The sequence below is a fragment of the Pan paniscus genome, chromosome 5, assembly GCF_029289425.2.
Source record: "Pan paniscus chromosome 5, NHGRI_mPanPan1-v2.0_pri, whole genome shotgun sequence".
Lineage (NCBI taxonomy): Eukaryota > Metazoa > Chordata > Mammalia > Primates > Hominidae > Pan > Pan paniscus.
Window position 1 is genome coordinate 108,964,680 of NC_073254.2, and position 18,097 is coordinate 108,982,776.

The 18,097-nt window shown below is 34.8% G+C and overlaps 1 protein-coding gene across 2 annotated transcripts in view; it reads right to left on the bottom strand.

Annotated features, from left to right (window-relative positions):
* The window catches only part of RNGTT (RNA guanylyltransferase and 5'-phosphatase), a 354,408-nt gene that overhangs the window by 269,094 nt on the left and 67,217 nt on the right, over positions 1–18,097 (bottom strand). The gene's annotated exons all lie outside the window — the stretch shown is intronic.

An 18,097-nucleotide genomic window follows, 5' to 3' on the forward strand; every position in this document is an offset into this window, starting at 1 on the left:
AGGGAAAAACATTTCCATCTAAAATTTTGTATACAGCCAAACTATTCAATATAGGGCCAGAGCAATCGTGTTTTCATAAACCAGGCGTGTATATGGTTTACTTCCTGCATATTCTTAGGAACTGACTTAGAGAGAGATCCTTACAAAGTGAAAAAATAAACCAAAAGAAATAAAGGAGAAGGAAGGAAAGAAAAGTTAGATGGAATCCAGAATGCTAGATCCAACCAGGAAAACAGTTGGAAGCGCAGTTTATATATAGAGTCAGGAAATCACAGAAGGCTCTAAGAAAGAAAAGTCTTTGGGACAACAAAAAGATAACTGAAATAAATAAAATGACTAAAACCTTGAAAACACTTGATAATAGGGTATTTGTAAAGATATATAAAAGTATTTAAATTCCAACAATAGGAACACTTTACCTGCAGTGGCAGAGGGGTCATGACATTGAACCTTGGGCAAGTTAGCTGCCCTTTGGTGGTCATTCCCATTACTGCACTTGTGTGCTCTCTGGTGTAACCTGGTTTGAGAAGCAAGCAAACTACACTTCCCAGACTCCCTTGCCAGCTCACTGGCAGGAGACAGGAAAAAAGGAGAGAGAAACTTATTTCTTGGTTCTTGGACTAAGAGGAAGGAAAGGCGGGCACAGAGACTTTGATAAGCTACATCCGCAGGAACTCACATAAAGGTGATTAACAGACCGTGATATAAATAAATAATTTACAGATTTGGGGGTACTTACAAGAGTTGAAAATAAAAATAATTAAAAGTGGTTGCCTTGAGGGAGCAAGACTGAGAGGAGGAAGGGATGAGAATGGGTTCTAGCTTTCCTCCATTGTAAGCTTTCCAGTATTATTTGATTTAACATTTTTTAACTGCTTTATAATAAAAGGTGATAAAAACAAGATTGAGCTAAAAGACAAGGTAATCAGAAGACAGAAAATGAATACAATATCTAAAGAACCAGATAAGACTGTGAGAGACCAGGTCAATACAAGCTGGTAATTACATTAAAATTGACACAATACATCTGTTTTTCTTATACGCTAACATTTTGCATGACTGATATTCTGTGAGTAAAGTCAGGAGTTCTTTTTTTTGTTCTTACATATATATATATATAATATATATCTTTATTATTACAGTTCTAGGGTATATGTGTACAACACGCAGGTTTGTTACATATGTATACATGTGTATTATCTTAACCAGGTAATAATTTTATGTTTAATCAGCTAATAGAAAAATACTTAATGAAGTAGAAAAATATTTAGGATATATTAAGCCAAAATAGTATGTTACTAAACTATAAGTAAAATATACTAAACAGTTTGTACATAAAACATATTTCACCTAATGAAAGTTCCATTATAGCAGAGATCACTATAATTTGCAACATCTAGAATGGTACTTGGCACATAACAGACACTTAAAAAATTGTGGAATGAATATGTTTTTCATTTAGTCAATGAAACAAAAAATATATATAGACAGAGGGAAAAGTCTAAAAGCATACACACCAAAATGTAAGCAGCAACCATCTCTAACTGGTGAAATTACATATGTTTTTCGTGTTTGTCCTGTTCCTTATCTTCATTTTCTAACTTTTCTACAATGAATACAAATGACTTTTATAATGGGGAAACACATTTTTAAGACATTATCATTTTTTCATTATAAGACCAGAATCACAAGGCAAAAAAGAAATTTTTACTAAAATGCTTATCAAGTCCAAGTTAGAAAAAGTTTCAACTACTACTATTAATAATAAGATAGGTTTAGTAAGATATAGACATACTCATTGATCTTGACCTAATTAAGAGAATTTGAAAAGCTTGCAAAATAACAGGACACTGCAAACTTATTATTCGTAGCACAGATCAGGTAATTGGTTCCAATACTAGTAAATAAATCTCATGAATCAACCAGTTCTGTATATAAGAAGCCTCTCTTGGTTATTTTAATTAGTTACTTTCAGATTAAGTAGCTCTCATAATGAGAATGTACAGTGTCTTCATTAGACTTCAAAGTGTAAAATCAAATGATATACTCATTTGCATTAATTACCATTTATGTAACAGGTTATGCTTTTCAGAACTCTGTAGCAATACAAGTTAAATATGTAAAATACAGCATTCTTTTAAGTGATCTTCCATCAGGGTATGCCACATTTATTGCTCTAAAGATTTACCTTGATATGGAATAAAATTTAAAAGCCACTTAACGTATTCTGGGCAGCACTACCTATCACAGAGGCATGTAAACAACGTTTTAATTTTTATAAAGTAATCCATCTTCATGAAAAGAAAAGATCAAAAGAATTTTCCCAAAGCTTTTGTTTTATTTTACATTTGTCCCTGACTCGCTGATTACTTTTTTTCTTTTGTATAAAGCATGCATTCTAGAAAAATCAACTATAATTATTTCAAACAATTTTTCACAGATTCACAAAGAGGATAAAGTTTTTTCCCCTTTTTTATCCAAGCCAGCATTTGCCACTTCCATAATCACACATAATGAATAAGAGTATGTGAGCAAATAATGAGTTAAGAAAGTATCACAGAATCGTAAAAAAAAAATATGAAAATCCAGTTAACACCTCATCTAACAGATAAGATCTACTGCTGAGATGGGTCGAAGCAAATGTTCTTCCATCTGGTCAGCAGCACTACTCAATACTAAATATCAATATTCAATACTAAATATATCTTACTTATTTCCTATATAAAATTTAAAAATCCATCTATGAACACCCAATATCACACTCTTAAAAATCAAAACAAGCAGTCATATTTCATATAGAGTATCAAGTAATGCTCTTTATTAGCTCTTTAGTATCTCTTACTTAGTTGTCTGGTACTATACATAGTTTTGTTATATCTCTTACTACATCTTAAATTGTACTTCATTTTCCTGCTGAGAGTAGGAATTGTACTTTTATTTTCCTCTAGTGTCTTGTATTGTCTTTGAGACCTTCTAAAGCTTACAGTAGCTTAACAGTTATCTATTAAAGCAGTAAATATTGTCTGCAAATATATTTATTATCCCATTAAGTGAAAGGAGCAATGCAATTTGAATTACCATCACAAAGCAATTTGAAAAAAAATTAATAGAGTTTTTCTATTATTTATTTATAAGAGAACAGCCTATATCATATCCCATTATATGGAGGATCAGAAAGTAAGGAAAGAAAACAGCAGGTAAGAAGATGAAGGTATAATGTCTCGAGAAACCAAACATCCAACTCTTAATATTGATTATCCCAAGGGGTGGGATAAAAGTTCTCACAGGGAGAACTTTTTAATTTCTTTTTAATGTTTTATGAGGAAGACAGAAGACATTATCAGAAAAAATATATTTTAAGACAGAAAAATTCATCTATTAGCATAAAACAGTAAAAATAACTATCAAAATATTGAAAAAATAATGAGGACATGACCTGGCAAAAAGGATTCTGGGCTCTGGGGCCAGATCACTTGCATTCAAATCTCAGTCCTGCTACTTACAATAACTGTGTCTGTGACCTTGAAAAAGCTACTTATTCACAATGCTATCTTATAGCGTTGTGAGTATTAAATGAGATAAATGTTCTATGTAAAGTACTCAGAACAATGCCTAATACACATTAAGTGTTCAACAAGTATTACTTGTTATAACTATTGCTATAGCCAAAATACAGAATGAACTTGTGCAACCACACTAGTATTCAAAAAAAACTGCTAATCAAAGCAATTTTAAAATTCATTTTCCTTTAATTTTTACATCAATAAAATCTTTTAAGAAAAAAATTCATTTTCCAATTGTTAACTTGGCTACATTACTTATATTAAGTGAAACTACCCCAAATTGCCAAGGATGTACACTCAAGCACTGCTGTTCGGAGCGTATCACTACAACCTCTAGCAAGGTATATCAAGGACTTCAAAGGTTTCCATACTATATCTAAGTAATACTATTTTTGTCAAAATTTATGCAAAGATGGGTATAAGAAGATCAGTACAGTTATTTATAGCAACAAAAAAACTGGAGTCTAAATGCCCCTATAATCGAGGGTGAACTATTTTTTCTTGGCAGCAATTAAGTCGTTTTAAAAATACATGTTATAACAATGAAATATACTCATGTTAAGATAAAAAGCAGCATACAAAAATAATCATGCCTGAGTATTGTGGCTCAGGCCTGTAATCCCAACACTTTGGGAGGCCAAGGCAGGCAGATCACTTTAGCCCAGGAGTTTGAGACCAGCCTGGACAACACGGGGAAACCCTATCTCAACAACAAAAAAAAGACAAAAATTAGTTGGGTGTGGCGGCACGCGCCTATAGTCCCAGCTACTCTGGAGGCTGAGGTGGGAGGTCGAGGCTGCAGTGAGGCATGAGTGTGCCACTCCACTCCAGCCTAGGCAAAACAGTGAGACCCTGTCTCAAAAAACAATCATCATCATCATCATATAGTTTAGTTCTAATTACCTGCTAAGCCTATCACAGCTAGCACAATCTCTGGCATATGGTAAATGTTCAATAAATATTTGTTAACTACATGAGTGAACAAAGAGACAAATTCAATCTCTTTATCCTGTATTCCTTGTTTCTCATTTGTTTGGGTCCAGTAGCCCAGCTCTATATAGGGGAAAAAATGTTTGAAAATATTAATGAAAAATTCATTTGTTTTAATCTTTCAAAGCTTCACATGTTTGCTGCCCCCAGAACCTGGCCAACTGAAAATTCTGAGTTAGGGTTGCACCTATGTTTGCAATCAAAGTTTTATCTGTATCTGCTCAGTTCTAAGAGTTCTCTAGCAGATTTTGGTAACAGGTAATAAATTTGGTTGGTTTTATTTTTAAATACCATTTCAAAGACAGTATCTCTATTAACTAGTAGTCACTCTCATACTTAGGATTTGATTAAAGAAACTGCTATTTAAGGGACCTTTTTATCCTTTAGTAAATCCTAAAGATGTGACTACTAACCAATGGGTATTTCAAAGATTTGGTTTTAAAATGTTAGACTGTTTTGCCTTTGCTTAATTTTCTTCTTGTGCAATAACTATACCACACCCTAAAAGAATTCTGAGTGAACTCTGGGAAATCAATGTTGGTTCTCATGTAATAATGGTTTTCAAAACAGTCTTCAGTTATAACAACAATAACTAATATGCATTGAGTGCTGTATAATAAGCATTTTATGTGGGTCTCCATCAACTAACAGAGAAATTCTCAGGTATGTTCTTAACTCAATAGCTGGCTAAATACTACTTTGAATTGGGTCACTGATTTTTAAATTTTGTTCCATGAGGCACTACAGATAGCGGCTCCCAAATCAGGTTAAAAATCACAAGTAATCGGGGTGCTTTGCAAAAATGCATTTTCTCAGAACCAATCCAGGCTTAATGAATTTGAATCTCTGAATTTTTTTTTAATAAAAGTTTCCTATGATGGTAGCGCAACTGGAAATGCTGCCCTAAAAAGTTCCATGGTAACCTCGGACGCCACACCAGAATGCAACCCCATATGCTTTCCTCAATTTGCAGCAACCAAAGCATTACTGCTTTTATCTGTTTCATATAGGGGGACTTAAAGAAAGATTTAGGCTTGGGGAGGGAGTCAAAGAGTCCTTCTTTTTAAACCAATTTACCACAAGATACCATCAAACGTAGCTTCAGATCAATAAACAGTGTTTCTGAGTTGACCTCTAAATATTCTCTGGTAGTCTCACTTCCCCGTGATAAAAAGAAACACAGGAGCTTTATTGTGTCCCATCCAGTTGCAAGGAAACTGGCCTGGATCCCTAACTATAGTTCTGATGAAACTACTATTAAAAACAGGGCTGGGGTCTTTAAATGACGAGATCTGGCCTACATTCTCTCTAAGAGTTTTGGTTATCACCAGAGGTATGACACTAAACATTAACTGAGCCCTAAAATTAGTATAGTTAGTATAATTTCCATTATTATGAGGAAAAACTACCTTAAACCTAATTTCATTTGTTTATTTTTTTATTTTTTTTTTATTTTTTTTTTTTTTTGAGACAGGATCTTTCTCCGTAGCCCAGGCTGAAGTGTAGTGGTACAATCTCGGCTCACTGCAACCTCCGCCTCCCGGGTCCAAACGTTTCTCGTGTCTCAGCCTCCCAGGTAGCTAGGATTACAGATGCAAGCCACCACGCCTGGCTAATTTTTCTATTTTTTAGTAGAGACAGGTTTTTGCCATGTTGGCTAGGCTGGTCTCGAACTCCTGACCTGAAGTGATCCACCCACTTCGGCCTCCCAAAGTGCTGGGATTATAGGCATGAGCCACCACGTCCAGCCAAAACCTAATTATAAAAGCCCAAGTACTAGAATACAGAATGATGCTGATTTTGCCACTATCTACTTACATGATTTGAAAGAAATATTTTACTTTTCTGGAGTCTGGTCCCTCAGACACCTCCACAAAAACTCTAAGTTTCCCCAGAACAATTAAAAAAGTAAAAGTCCTTCCCAGACATAACTTTATTTACTGCTGAATTCCTGAATACTAGATATGATGTCATGGCTATAACTGATATTTGTTTGTAAATAATAAGATAGGAGATAAATTCTTATTTAATTCCAATATTCATTTCATCTCTAGTTCTTATATTACATATCAGGAGCTATTTGCTTTGCTTTCAGAAGAAAACTAGAGCCAAAAAGAAATTTATAAAGAGCTAAGTGAACAAATCTAAATGAAAGCAGTATACACAATACCTAATTGATCATAATTTGACTCATTCTGTTCCTAAATAAGATATACTTTTTTGTTTGTAGTTCACTGAAAATTATTCCAGAGACATCTGAAACCTCTTTAATATTCTCCTCAGTATGTAAAACTTTTCTAGTCTAGCATCTCATTACCTTATCCACACTATACCTGTCTGAACATTCAGCTCCAATCATTAGCATAAACATACACTACAAACATTATTAATGAGATACAGATCAAGGGACCCAAGCAAGCTATTAACCACCTGGGGTAACTGCATGTTTCTGTATAAAAACCTTTAGAGACCAGGCGCGGTGGCTCATGCCTGTAATCCCAGCACTTTGAGAGGCTGAGGCGAGCAGATCACGAGGTCAGGAGTTTGACACCAGCCTGGCAACATAGTGAAACCCCATCTCTACTAAAAATACAAAAAATAGACAGGTGTGGTGGCATGCGCCTGTAGTCCCAGCTACTCAGGAGGCTGAGGCAGGAGAATCACTTGAACCCAGGAGGCAGAGGTTGCAGTGAGCTGAGACCACGCCATTGCACTCCAGCCTGGGTGTCAGAGTGAGACTCCGTCTCTACATAAATAAATAAATAAATACTGTTACAGCAGCAAATACAGAAGCTGCCTAAACATACTGCAGTTTATCCACACAACAACTATTTCTACAACACGCTATTCACAAGTCACGAAGTGTATTTGTCAGGGCACATGTAGTATGACCACACATTGAGCACCCTGCTCTAACAAAGGCATAGGACACGATTTTCATGAGAAAAAAAAAATTTGTCTTTCAAATGTATACATTTAGTAAATGACATAAAAAATCTTGTCAAAGTACCAATGGCTTAGCATGAACTTACAATTAATGGGAAGAAATCTTACTTCAAAACTTTAAAAAAGCAAATTTTAAAAAATCTTTTTATTAAATATGTTTCCCTACCTTAAGCTCACTTTTTACACTTTCTTACAAAGAAAGAACATTTAAGATGTAAAGACTGTCTTTTAAGGAGAATGTATTCAATGATGGGTTGTCAAACTATGATCCAAAAGCCAAATGTGACCTGCTAATTTGTAAATAAAATTTTATTGAAATACACCCACCAAATGTTATTGAAATACATCATTTGGTTTATGTAAAATCAGTGGGATATGGCTGCTTTTTATCTGAGACAGAGACCACACAACCCACAAATGATAAAATATTTACTACTAGGTCCTTCACAGAAAAAGTTTAGAACGAAAACTTAAAGCTGGATTACAGGAAAAACTTAAAGCTGAGGATTCTGTCTTAAGCAGTCCTAATCCATGCAGCACCTAACACAGAGCCCTAGGGGTAAATAAGTTTTCAATATAATTTCTGAATGAATGAATAAATGAAAGGAAGAAGGGAAGGAAGGGAGGGAGGGAGGAAATTCCCAGACCAGGATCCAGGAAAATAAACCTGTCTATAATTTCCTTCAAGAAGTATTATACAAATGTACCTCACCTACTTAAACAGATGTGTTATAAAAAGCTGAATATAAATTACATTTCCATAAATGCCTAAGTGGCTTTTTTATTCCCTGCAATAATTTTCCTTATAAAGCAAGTCCCAAATTTACCTTTTATATTCAGTTTTTCTTGAAGCAGGGTATGCTTGTATATGTGTGTGTATTATATAAATATGTAAGTCAAAAGATATAAATACAGATATAGATACATATGTAAAAATTGCAACCATAGCACCAGCCCTTTTGTTGGTCTGTTACATTATTCCCACAGCCTTACATTTTTCCTGTGTCAAGCATAATCTGAGTTATTATCTTTTACTTTACTATTTGTTTTACAACAGTACTTATTAAAAACATTTGGTTTTTACCTACTGATTCAATAATAGTTGAAATTAAATTTATAGTACTCAAACTCTCAGCAGAAAGAATTAAAATAAAAGGCATGAAAATTAATTCTAAAATTTTTATATAGTTCTAAGTCTTCATCACTTTCAATTGATGTTGAATTATTTTGAAGACAATTTATTTAATTGCATTACAAAATCTGCTAATAAACTAAGTACACAGATAAATCCTATTATAAAATTCTATCTTTTCCCAGAATATGTGTGAAAAAGCAGATTTCACAATTACAAGACAGTTCAATTCCAACTGTAACTGTAGTAACATTATATCACTTTTCCTGGTATTATATTTACACTCAAGTAGAACTGACTACCCCCTCCTGGGGAAAGCCATGAACATAATGAAACAAGAGTACTCAAGACAAAAGAAATATTAAGAAAAAAGTTAAATGTATTTTAGGGAATGTCAGAAGTTCAACGAGTTCCTTTAAAATACACTTTGATTATTTGGCAGCTTTCAACAAAATTGAAGGACAATCTAATCAAGGAGGCATAAAGACATAGTAAAGAGACTATCAAGTGTAACTGCAAGTCTTTCATTGAGAATCATTTTGTTTAACTCTGAAAGTGGGGGCAGGGGGCAGAGGGAGTGTTATATTTCAATACACCTTCACCAATATTATGGCTAAATAAAATGATTTTATTTTATCAAATGCTTGAAGTCTATTTTCATCAAAATCCCAAAACTGCAGTTTTGGCTGATTTAATCTACACAAAAATGCTTGCTATGTAAAACTCATTTGACCAACTCTCACTAGCAAAACCTCAGCCAAATCGAAAGTCCCACTATCTGATAGGAAAAGTCCAACTTCATTTTTATTCCAAATACACAAGTTAATGAACAATTTTTGCCAATTATCTCACATTTGAATTTCAATGTGAGACAGACAGGCAGGCAGGCAGACACTGACAGATAAAAAGCCCTGCCATACCTGTCTCTTGGATGAAATAAGGTACTTTCACTAACTCTTAATAATGTTCTCTTTGCTGTCTTGGAATCTCCCTCAGGAGAGACATTTGTTAACAACAGCCAAAGGAAGAAAGAGAGGAAATGTTTAAAGGAAAAATGTCATCACTTTCAACTTACTCCCACTGCCCTACTCTATACTATACAAAAACTGAGAACATCCCAACCCAATCCCAAATATCTTGTTGCTAAATTCAACAGACACTTTTCACTCCTTAGCTTACTAATTCTCTATAAGATTTAACCTTTCTTTGGAGACATTTTTACTTTCCCTCAGCTTGAATGACAGATATTTCTCCTGGTTTTCTCCCACCTCCCCTACTCTCAGTCACCATTGCTTCCTCTACTCAACAGCCTGTCCACATCCCTGTCTTTACTATCACATACTATTGTCTCCCAAATCTGTACTTTCAATCCATATTCTTCTCCTAAACCCAAGATCCAACTACCTAAATATCCAAAGAATGCGAAGGAAACATGTGCCAGAGGTATACCTAACCTAATTTATTCTGCTATCTTGTTTTCTCAGAAAATAAATTTTATTTACACTTATTTAATCAACTGGGAATTTATCTGGCTATGAGATATGTGCTGAAGCTCTAAATTGAATTTGTGCCAAGCTGTTAACCAATTATCCACAAATAATTTATTATTAGTTAAATAGTTATCTGCAAGTTCTATGAGATAGGGACAGTGTCCACACTGCTCACTGCTGTTTCCCCAGAACCTAGCACAGTACCTGACACACAGAGGAATCCAAGAAACAGAAACTATAATTTAGTGTATTACTAAAGTCTTAGTGGTGGGGAATGTAACAAGAAATAATTTTCAAAGCTCAGGAAAAAGTTAAATAAAATTTAAAAATTCAAAAATTCAACAAGTTAAAATATAACCAAGTGCTACGGTTTGAAAATTCATGGTGAAACTTAATCTCCAGTGCAACAGTACTGAGAGATGGAACCTTTAGGAGGTGATTAGGCCACAAGGGCTCTGCCCTCATGCATGGGATTAGTGATCTTACAAAAGAGCTGGTGGTAACTAGCCAGGCCCTTTTGCTCTTCCACCATTTGAGCACAAAGCATTCGCCCCTTCAGCCATGGGAAGATGCAGCAACAAGGCATCATTTTGGAAACAAAGAGCAACCTTCACCAAATACTGAACCTGCTAGCATCTTGATTCTGAACTTCCTAGCCTCCAGAACTGTGAAAAATAAATTTCTGTTGTTTATAAATTACCCAATCTGAGGTATCCTGCTATAGCCGCACAAATGAACTAAGATACTAAGTATGATTAAATGCCTGGAAACTTTTTCTAAAGAAGCTCTCTAATCTTCCCAAAACATTCTTAAGATTTCAGCTCTAGAAGACTGTGTTTTCCTCCATAGAAAAGCAATATAAGAATAGCTAGTACCACTCAGGTACAGGCTGAGTTGTAGAGAGAAGAACAGGAAGGAGCCCAGACTCTTTATGACAAAAAAAAAAAAAAAATCAAAGTGCATTTGGGAAGTAGGTGCACAGCATGCACTATATAAAACAGTTGTAAATCCATGTCTTACTTTGCAAAGTTAAGTTAGAACCCTGTGGATCAGAATTAGAGATACTAGGCCTTCCTTTTGACCTCAACTCCTACCAAAACCATATATTTCTCATCTCAAAAGCCTTCCATTATTATAAAACATACTGCAAAGAAATAACAAAACACACTGCTGAATAGTACATTTAAAATAAGCCTTCTGTATATTAACACCCAGTACACAGGCAAGGTGGTCACTATCAGGATGACATACTTCCAAGTGGATCATCATGACTCAGTTCCAACCTTAGAAGACAGCCTTCACTCAAAATGAATTTATGCATTAATTCTTCACAGCAAAGTAATAATAATAACAATGACAATAAAAGGAGTTTTTAAATATGTAGAAATGCTAGATTGCCTATAATTTAAAAAGTCTTCCAGATTAAAAAAATCAAACCATACAAATATTAGAAGAAATATGAGAGAATTCTTCTTTAATCTCAGTATAAGGAAAGGCTTTCTAACTATAAATCAAAATCAAGAGGCAATAAAAATTAATAAACTTGACTTCATAAAAATAATAAAATTTTGTATGGCAAAAAAACATGAACAAAGTCAAAAGACAACAGAAAAGAAACAAGGACAGATAATTCACAAAAAAGATAAGTATAGCCCTTAAACATATGAGAGGATGTTTGACTCCATTCAGAATTAAAACTAGAATGAAATACCATTTCTCACTAACCAGATTGGTAAAAAAATTTGCCAACACATTCTGTTAGCAAGGCTGTGGTGGTACAGGCATTCTCACAAACTGCCTGTGGGAATACAATCTGGTACTACCCTTTTGGAGCAGAAAACTCGTGGTATCTAACTAAACTTCATATACACTCAGCCTTCAACTCAGCAATCCTTCTTTCTAGAAATTGACCCTGAGGTTAGACTTTCAACAATATGGGGGGAAAGTCAGCTCAAAGTTATTCATCACAGCATCATTTGTAATTACAAAATACTGGAAACAATCTAAATATCTCTATATAGGAGAGTCGTTGAATAAACTACTCACACAATGGGTACAATGCAGCTGTAAAAAAAGAATGAGAATATCTGTGAAGTGAAATGCAGTGGTTTCTAGAACATACTGTTAAGTGGAAAAAGCAAGGCGAAAAGACTATCTAATTCTAAAGTGTATGGTATCTTTCCTAAAAGAAAGGGGAAAAAGAAAAGTGCATCTGCTCATCTGTACAAAAAGAAATGCAAGAAGGGTAAATCAGAAAATGATGAGGCTGATTATTTAAGGGGGTGGGTAGGAACAGAATGAAAAGATAAGAGAAAGGGAAAGGGTTAAAAGGGATAGGAGAAAGTAACATTTCTCAGAGCATACTCTGAATCATAGTAGAGTTTCACACACTCAGAAAAATGAAAAATTAAAATCAACAAAGGATGAGGGCAAACTCAGAATATAAGCAGAAACAAATGAAACTAATTGTATTACAAATGAAAACTATCTACACTAAAGGAGTTGGCAGGAAGAGAGAAAATAATTAAGTAACTTTGGAACACAGTACACTTTATATACCCTAAGGCTAAAGTCAGACCAACTGTTCACAAATATTACACTCTATTCAGATGGATTTCTCACAGTGGCTTTGGATAGCAATTCCAAAACTACTTTATGTGTATTATAGTAAATATTATGGATAATGAAAACCAAGTGTCTCCCTATCAGAGAGAGGAGTTACAAATAGAAAATGAGAAAAAATTCAATAAATCCTATGGTAGTGCATTAGATTTGGAAGTATCAGTACGAACTCGTGATTTTGAAAAAAAAATGTATGCATACACATACATACAGACAGATACTGAAATAGATATAGGTGTGTATTTATGTATACACACACACACACACACACACACACATATTTCCTAGCTCTATCTTCTGAGAGGGCCTAGAAGAAATGACATCCCAGTACTAATGAGCCCAACTTGTGCACAAAAATTGGTTTCTAAATACCACTCCTTAGAGAAACAGTTGATTCCAGGGCTGGGGTAGGAAAAGTACAAGGTAAGTCTGCAACATCTAGGGGTGCCAGAAACAAGAAAGTACTTAAAAAATGAGGGAGAGATGTCAAAAGACAGGAGTCACTTGATGGGGCTCTCAATGGTCAAATGAGACATTTGGAGCAATAAAATAATTACTAAGATTATAACCCACAGAATATAATACGTGTCTATGAGTCCACACTGATAGGAATAAAAAAAGCAAGAAAATAAAGAAATGAGAAAGAAGGGAAAGTTCTTCCTAAGAGCTGAATTCCACTATTCCACTTAGCAAACATAACAGTGGTAACTGTTTCAGGTAAGAATCATTAATGAATGTTAAAAATAATGGCGAAAAGTATAAGAAATAGGATATTTACATGATCTCAGAGTATCTCCCTCACAGCTCCTTAAGTACAAAGGAAAAATAACTTTATCATGACAGACATGCCTTTATCAATAAATAAAGTACAAACCAAAAATAAAATAATAAACAGAAATAACTTCATCAATCTGGCACACACCAACTAAATCAAGAGATCAAAGTTAACATCATCACTAATAGGAGAATTCAACATTATCTGCCTCCTGAAATGACATGCAGAATATTACTACTGTGATGTTCTTGCAAGCATGCCCAATTTGAATCATGAGGAAACATCAAACAAACTCAATCTGAGAGACAAGCTACAAGATAACTGGCCAATGCTATTCAAAAGTGTCAAAGTTATGAAAGAAAGCCTAAAGAATTATTGCAGAGGCCGGGCGCGGTGGCTCACACCCGTAATCCCAGCACTTTGGGAGGCCGAGGCAGGCGGATCACAAGGTCAGGAGATCGAGATCATCCTGGCTAACACGTTGAAACTCCGTCTCTACTAAAAATACAAAAAAATTAGCCTGGCGAGGTGGTGGGCGCCTGTAGTCCCAGCTGCTCAGGAGGCTGAGGCAGGAGAATGGCGTGAACCCAGCGGGCGGAGCCTTTAGTGAGCAGAGATCGCGCCACTGTACTCCAGCCTGGGCAACAGCGAGACTCCGTCTCAAAAAAAAAAGAATTATTGCAGAAAAAAGAAGAGACATGGCAACCTAATGAAACACATGATCCTGGACTGGATCCTGGACCAGAAACAGGGCATAATATTGACACTTTTGGTGAAATCTGAATAACGTCAATAATCAATACATCAATGTTAATGTCTTGATTTTGGCCATTGTACTGTAATAATATAAGATGTTAACATTTGGGGAATCTGGTTAAGGGCACATGGAAATTCTTTGTACTATTTTTGGAAGACTTACTAAGTCTGACATAATTCCAAATTAGAAGATTTTTTAAATGCTTAATTATTAGAGATCAAAAACTGCAACCAAAAGTACTCAGAACTATAAAAACTAAAGACATCTCATTTTTAAAAGTATGAGTTTATTGAAATACACGAAACACAATTAATTCTTCCAACAAACAAACTTTCATTTCATCTGTTTCTGAGATTACAGTGGCTTAGTCTCCATCAATTCACCTATTACAACTAATATAAATTTCTCACTGTTTCATTTTCAATAACTTTCACATTTCTGTTTCTATTACCTGGCTTTACATTTCAGAAATATTCCCTATTCTACAATGTTTTCAAATCCATTAAAGTTCCCTGTCAAAACCACTCCAGGCAGGGTTCAATGGCTCACACTTATAATCCCAGTACTTCAGGAGGCCAACAGGGAAGAATGACTTGAGGCCAGGAGTTTGAGACCATCCTGAGCAACATAGCAAAACACAATTTCTTTAAAAAAAAAAAAAAAAAAAAAAGCCACTCTACTTACTGTTATCTCCAGGCCCTCAGGCCTTGGTCAGGCTAATGCAAAATTCTTACACAATACCTTTTACTGTTAACTATATCCAGGTTTCCTATTACACTCAATTTCAGAGATCCTTGGTTTAAATATTGTTACGAGATATAATAAATTGCCATTAAATTATGAAATAAGGATAATAAAAAGAAATCCTACACTGTATCCTGACATAGCTTTAATGACGATGGAGTCCAGGACTCATAGCTATTAATCAGTTACTCTGATTTCATAGCCTCTAAGACCATTCTACAGCCTCCTCAGGCTCTTTTCACCTTATTCAATCACAGAAAGTCCCTCTTCCATGCTACTGGACTTAAATCCTAGTGCGCAAAAGATAGATTTTACACTGGCCCAGAAACACCTTGCAAAATTTTTTCTCTCCCAGAAAAAAGTATCCTAAAACAGAGTAGGTATTCAATAAATACTCAGGGTTTTCCTTTTGTTTTTGGTGGAGCCTGGTTCTAGGAGAAATTAGATATTTCCATTAGCAATCAAAAACATCTTAACCAATTACTTCATAAAAAATTACTTTAGCCAATCATCTAGGGGTCTAACAATACCAACACACAGAGAAAGGGGTACACAACTACAGAGGAGGAACAAAATCAACAAAAGTTGGATGGCAGAAACAAGAGACAAATTTTGCAGGCTTTATTATTTTGCCCAAAGCTTACCATGATACTGTGAAGAAAGCAATGCAGAAAGTAAAGAGTATATAAGGCCAGATGTGGTGGCTCATGCCTGTAATCCTAACACTTTGGGAAGCCAAGGCAGGAGGATCACTACAGCCCAGGAGCTCAAGACCAGCCTGGGCAACATGGCAAGATCACATCTCTACAGAAAATTTTAAAAATTAGCTGGCCATAGTGGTGCATGTCTGTAATCCCAGCGACTCTGGAGGCTGAGGTGGGAGGATGACTTGAGCCCAGGAGGTCAAGGTTGCAGTGAGCAATCACTGTGCCACTGCACTCTAGCCTAGGCAACAGAGTGAGGACCCTGTCTCAAAAAAATAAGATAATAAAATAAATTTCAACAGAAAAAAAAAAGAGTACCTAAAATATGAAACTCCTAAGAGGTTAAATGTATGCCTCAATCCCAAATCCCCAGTTCATTTCGTAGTGTAAAGCCTAGAGATAGACACCTTGACCTCACGTTTTCCACTCTTTCTCCACCCACAGAAGTAAGACATTTGTTAAGACATTTTTACGTATCTATTAAAATGTATGTCTCAACAACATCCTTAACATCCTTACTACCAATTTAATAGATTCTGAACATAATCTAACCCAACATATTAAATAAATATAATTTTAATATTCTGAAAATAAGCAGAAAGGCTAATTTTCATTTATCCATCAAAAACACATATCCACAGGGAAGGGTGCAGAATGGGTAAATGATCCAAATTCTGTTTATGGATCTATATCTTTCTTTGTATAACTGCTGCAAGCACACAAGGCACATTTTTTCATTTCTACACTGTTTCAATTTTGCATTATGCATTATTATTAATTTTTAAGGCTAGTTCATTAAGGAAGTTCAAAATAATATGAACAAATAAACATATAAATATCAAATACTTGTTATTTAACTACTTGAATTAGTACACAAAGCATTAATAATAAAAACCATAGGCCAGGCACGGTGGCTCACACCTGTAATCCCAGCACTTTGGGAGACCAAGGCAGGTGGATCACCTGAGATAGGGAGTTCGAGACCAGCCTGACCAACATGGAGAAACCCTGTCTCTACTAAAAATACAAAATAAGCCAGGTGTGGTGGCACATGCCATAAACCCAGCTACTTGGGAGGCTGAGGCAGCAGAATCGCTTGAACCTGGCAGGCGGAGGTTGTGGTGAGCCGAGATCGTGCCATTGCACTTCAGCCTGGACAACAAGAGTGAAAACCCGTCTCAAAAAATAATAATAATAATAAAAACCACACCTGCCATATAACCCAGAGAAAAAGGTCAACACCATAAGGACAGTAGTGATAATCTCTAGGTGATAAAATTTCTTTTTTATTTTCTTCTTTTTTAATGTTATTTTCTGAATTTTGTCAAATGAATATGTCTTACCTATAAAATACCCTAAAAAAGCTAAAAAATGCTAAACTGAGGGGAAAAATTGTTTCCAACAGAGGCAGACAATTAAAATGAATGAAAATATTTTTAAATATTCCCAATAAAAATCAAATATAATAAAATACTTAAACATCCTAGAAAGCATATAATGTTAAAATATCATTATAGTCACCTAATAATGAAAATAAGTTGTATCTGCTCCACTTCTTTTCTCCATATATATCTTTTAAGGTAACTACATGTTAAATGTAGATGGAGATGGCATGATACAAAGAGTATAACTGCCACTTAAGACTTTCCAAAACTCATAAAAATTAAATAGAATCTGTCATCTTCAAAATAACACTTAAAAGCTAATATATATGTACTGCCAGTTATTCCAAAACATTTTATTATGAAATAGTTAATGACTTCTATGTTAATATCTGTTAAAATAATTATTTCAACTTTCTAAATGAATACATACATATAGCAAAACTGTAATAGATGCAAAAAAATATGGATTACAAAAGAAAAAAATAAAATGTTGCTGAGGAAGAATAAAATTTCTACTAATATCTTGACCAGCCTGGGCAACATAAGGAGACTTCATCCTTACAAAAAATTTTAAAAATAGCCAGGCAGGGTGGCACATTCCCATAATCCCAGCTACTCAGGAGGCTAAGCTACTATTCAGGAGACTGAGGTGGGAGGATTACTTGAGCCCAGGAGTTCAAGGCTGCAGTGAGCCTTGATCGTGCTAAGGCACTGCCGCCTGGGTGACAGAGCAAGATCCTGTCTCAAATTTAAAAAATCTTAAAACTTAGAAATATAAAATTTGAAATTAAGCTTTGTTGTAATAATGCAACAACCTTACGAGTATATAAAGAGAATAAGGCAAATTATTCAAAGGAGAACACAGAATGAATCAGAGAGAGTTCATCATTTTTAGATTACAAACTGGCAATTTATCTATTAACCTTAACATGTCCAATATCATTAAAAAACAAGGCAGTGGGCAGCAGACATACCAAAAACCATATCAT